The sequence below is a fragment of the Glycine soja genome, chromosome 15, assembly GCF_004193775.1.
Source record: "Glycine soja cultivar W05 chromosome 15, ASM419377v2, whole genome shotgun sequence".
Taxonomy (NCBI): Eukaryota; Viridiplantae; Streptophyta; class Magnoliopsida; order Fabales; family Fabaceae; genus Glycine; species Glycine soja.
Genome location: NC_041016.1, coordinates 22,160,247 through 22,165,038, shown reverse-complemented (window position 1 = coordinate 22,165,038; position 4,792 = coordinate 22,160,247). Strand labels below are relative to the sequence as shown.

At 35.0% G+C, this 4,792-nt stretch overlaps 1 pseudogene; it reads left to right on the top strand.

Annotated features, from left to right (window-relative positions):
* The first annotated feature begins 1,653 nt into the window (after positions 1–1,653).
* On the top strand, positions 1,654–3,236 carry LOC114385957 (annotated as a pseudogene).
* The last annotated feature ends 1,556 nt before the right edge of the window (positions 3,237–4,792 follow it).

Sequence of the window (4,792 nt, the reverse complement as noted above, 5' to 3'; positions counted from 1 at the left end):
TGGCAATATCTTTGGCAACATTATTGGATGTAAGTGATAAAAAATTCTATGACTTTTTCCCTACTTTCTAAATTGATGTTTATAATATCACTGATGCAAGTTTATTACAGATATTTATACAATTGAGTGGCAAAAAAGAGGATTGCCACATGCCCACATTTTAATCTTTCTGCACCCTTCAAACAAGTTACCAAATCCAGACGATATTGATCAAATGATTTCAGCATAAATACCTGACAAACAGACCCAGCCACAATTATTTGAAATTGTCTCCAACCATATGATGGATGGACCATGTGAGTTTGCAAATAAAAAATCACCATGTATGGTCAATGGAAAGTGCATTAGATGTTTTCCAAAAAAATTCCATGGAGCAACAATTGTTGACCAGGATGGATTCCTAGTTTATAGGAGAAGAAATGATGGACGTACAGTAATGAAAAATGGAATTGAACTAGATAACAGATTTGTTGTACCATACAATCCACAACTCTTATTAAAGTATAAAACACACTTAAATGTGGAATGGTGTAATCAAAGTACATCCATTAAATATCTGTTCAAATACATCAACAAAGGTTCTGACTGTATCACAGCTTCTCTTGGAAATCAAGATGAAATTAAACAATATCTTGATTGCAGGTATCCTTCTATTCTCACTTGATTCAATTAACAAAATCATTTAACATAAATTAATTTATTTGATGTTATATATTTAACTCAAACTTACCAACATCTGATTCTATCTTCAACAATATATGTATGCTGCTTGAATTATTAGATATGTATCTCCCCCAGAAGCATGTTGGAAAATTTTTGCATTCCCAATGCATGCGTGTTCCCCAGTAGTGGAGCGGCTATATTTCCACCTTGAAAATCAACAACATGTTTACTGGACAGATGATCAACAAATAGGTGAAGTCCTATAAAAAAACACAATCAAAGAATCCATGTTCACAACCTGGATGCATTCTAACAAAATATGTTCTTATGGACGGGATCTTACATATCATCAATATATCTCAAGATTTGTTTATGTCGCCCGCAAAAGATGCTGGCAACCAAGAAAACAAGGGAATACAATAAGCAGACTCATATGGGTCTCACCTTCAGCTGGTGAACTGTTTTACCATAGAATGATGCTATCCACTGCCAAAGGTGCACAGTCTTACAGTGACATTAGAACAATCAATGGTGTGGTATATCCTACATTTAGGGAAGCATGTTTTGCAAAAGGCTTTCTAGGTGGTGATCAAGAATTTATTAGTGCTTTACAGGAAGCTAATAATTAGGGTACTACACACTACCTAAGAAAATTATTTGTCAAGCTTTTATTTATGAACACCATGGACAGACCAGAATATGTTTGGCAACAGACATGGCAATGGATGGCTGATGATATCACATTCAATCATAGAAAACAAGGTGATTTTATATATTCTAAATAATTATTGTTTACTCATAATCATTATGTTTATTATTTTACTAATCACAGGTATTCGTCTTACTGAAAAGGAAACAATTCATTTATGCTTAACTGAAATTGAGAATATGCTACAAGCCAACAGAAGGAGCTTGCGAGATTTTCCATCCATGTCATACCCAATAGGATATGCACAAAACTAACAACATAATAATCTGATCCATAATGAAATGGCATATGACAAAGAAATGCTAGCAGAACAATACAACACGACATACCAATTGCTCACAGGTATTCACAAATTATGACACATTTGATACAACAACTCCTTAATCACAATAGTATATATTACTATTTGTTAATATGTGAATATATAATTACAGATGAGCAAAAAACTATTGCCGATACCATTATGCGTGTAGTTAACCCTCAATTAGCTGCAATTTACTTTCTCTATGGATATGATGGAACTGGCAAAACATTTGTTTGGACAACCTTATCATCTGGTATACGCTCCAATGGTGGAATTGTTTGTACAGTTGCTTCAAGTGGAATTGATTCATTACTCTTGCCTGGTGGTCGGACCACACATTCCAAATTTGCTATACCAGTCCCTGCAACACAAAATTCAACATGCAATATTCATCAAGGCAGTGAGTTAGCTGAATTATTAAAGGTTACAAAACTAATAGTCTGGGATGAAGCTCCAATGTGTCACAAATTTGCATTTGAGGCACTAGATAAAAGCCTTAAAGACATCATGCAAAACAATCTGCCTTTTGGAGGGAAAATTATCGTTTTTGGTGGAGATTTCCGACAGATCTTGCCAATTGTTCCAAAAGGTAATCGCTCAGACATCGTCCATGCAACTATAAATGCATCATACATTTGGGACCATTGCCAAATTCTTAAACTTACAAAAAACATGAGATTGCTATCAAATGCTCCCCAACAGCCCAACAATGAAGAGCTCAAACAATTTTCAGATTGGCTACTTGACATAGGAGATGGAAAAATTGGACAACATAATGACGGATTTTCAGAAATCACTATTCCAGATGAGTTTCGTATAAAAAATTATGATGATCCTATCCATGCTATTGTTGAAGCCACCTATCCCAGCTTGATAGATAACTATAGTGACACAAATTACTTGCAAAAAAGAGCTGTTCTTGCCTCTAAAAAAGAAATTGTTGACAAAATAAATGATTATGTCCTATCACTTATACCCAATAACGAAAAGGAGTATTGCAGCGCAGATAGTATTGATAAATCAGATGAATTGCTTAATCCTGCTTTCGCATTATTGCCACCTGAATTTCTGTATTCATTGTAAACATCAGGTATACCTAATCATAAATTAAAACTTAAGGTCAGAACTCCAATCATGCTAATACGAAATCTCGACCAGGCTGATGGCCTGTGCAATGGAACTGGGCTCATTATCACCAAACTCGGATCTAATGTGATTGAGGCTGAAGTAATTATTGGGCCTAATACAGGAAATAGGACATACATACCTAGAATAAATATGTCTCCTTCTGAATCAGGAGATAGGCCATTCAAACTTATCAGGAGGCAGTTTTCATTCATAGTTTCTTATGCTATGACTATAAACAAGTCTTAGGGACAATCATTACACCACATAGGACTATATTTGCCACACCCAGTTTTTAGTCATGGCCAACTATATGTTGCACTCTCAAGGGTTAAAAGCAAAGATGGACTTCATATTCTCATACATGACAATGACGGTAATCCAAAAAATATTACCACTAATGTTGTTTACGACGAAGTCTTTGCCAATTTATAAACAGGTATCCTTCCATCATACAATACAATTATGTTGTTGCATTAATTACACCTTTCTGTTTGTTTGTTTTATTTAGTCTGACATATAACACATGTACCATGCATTCTGTTGCATTCCAAAATTGGTATGCTGACTTCGGGGAATTCAATGCAACTTCAACAAATTTATTTAATACTACAAATGTTATTTGAAAATTTATATTACATGGTCAATAAAATACACATAATTAAATTGAAATCCTGTTTTATTTAATGTCATTTAACGAAAATGTTTTCCAACTCCCTGGACCACCCCTGCACATTTTGTATTCGTGCTTACACTCCTATACGATGGGTTTTTAAACTTCCACTTAGTCTACAAATAAATACAACTTCAATCCTTTTTTATTTAATATGATTTAATGAAAATGTTTTCGAAGTCCCTGGAGTCCTGGACCAACCCTGCACATTTTGTATTCCTTTTGAACTTCCACTTAGTCTACAAATAAATACAACTTATATCCACTGCCAAATTAAAATTACACCAACAAATTCATATTCCTAATAAATACACTGCACAACTGCTGCTGAACCCTTACTTTTCCCAATACGTACACACTTCCTACACGCTTTCTATCCCTGCTTACTCTGCTATTGGATTGCCTTCTGAACTTCCACTTTGTCTACAAAAAAAAACCACTTTCCCATCCCACATAAAACTTACACCACTAAGGCACCTTCGAAATAAATGCACTAAGACAATTACTGTAGTTGTATCTCCCTATACTACATGAAATGTAATCATTATCATACATTTGTACTCTAAAATAATAATACCGGGAAACGTCAGCGCTGTATAGGGTTGTGACTCTACACAACTCTTTTTTGAATCGTTCAACAACAGAGAGTCACCATTTAATTTGTTAATTAAATCGGTCATTATATCGATATAACACCACCGCCACTTACAACACTTCTATACACATATATCTATCTATATTGCACTTCCTATTCATCTTCTTCGCATCCTGCCAAAACAAACTACACTTCCTATTCATCTTCTTCGCATCCTTATGGCCACTTCCGCATCCCGCTCCACTATTGTAATTTATTTCCTCTGCTTCTCATTTTCATCTTTCTTATATCTGTTTGCTCTGTTCCTTTGGTTACTTAATATTTTCACATTATTCGTATAGTTCCCACGCGATGCAATGGACAACATAAGATTCATCGCACCCTTCAGAGTTCAAAAGGTAACATTTCACCTAAAAAACCATTTTCTACTTAACTGCATTTCCATTTTTTTTCAACTACATTGCCTTACTTTCTTTGCCTGCAGAACCTTCTGCAAGTTCCTTTCTCTTATCACAGACAATGGCTCCGGAATTACCCCAAATATGTTTTATTCCACTACAATGGCGAGATACATTTCATCCGGGTAAGAACACATGGTAGTAAATGCTTTTTTGCTGATGGCTTAAATGATTTTAGAAAGGCACACAACCTAAACGAAAGCGTCATTCTGCGTTTCGTTGCTGCTGACAAAAACACCACTTTCACGGTTCATATTGACGGACC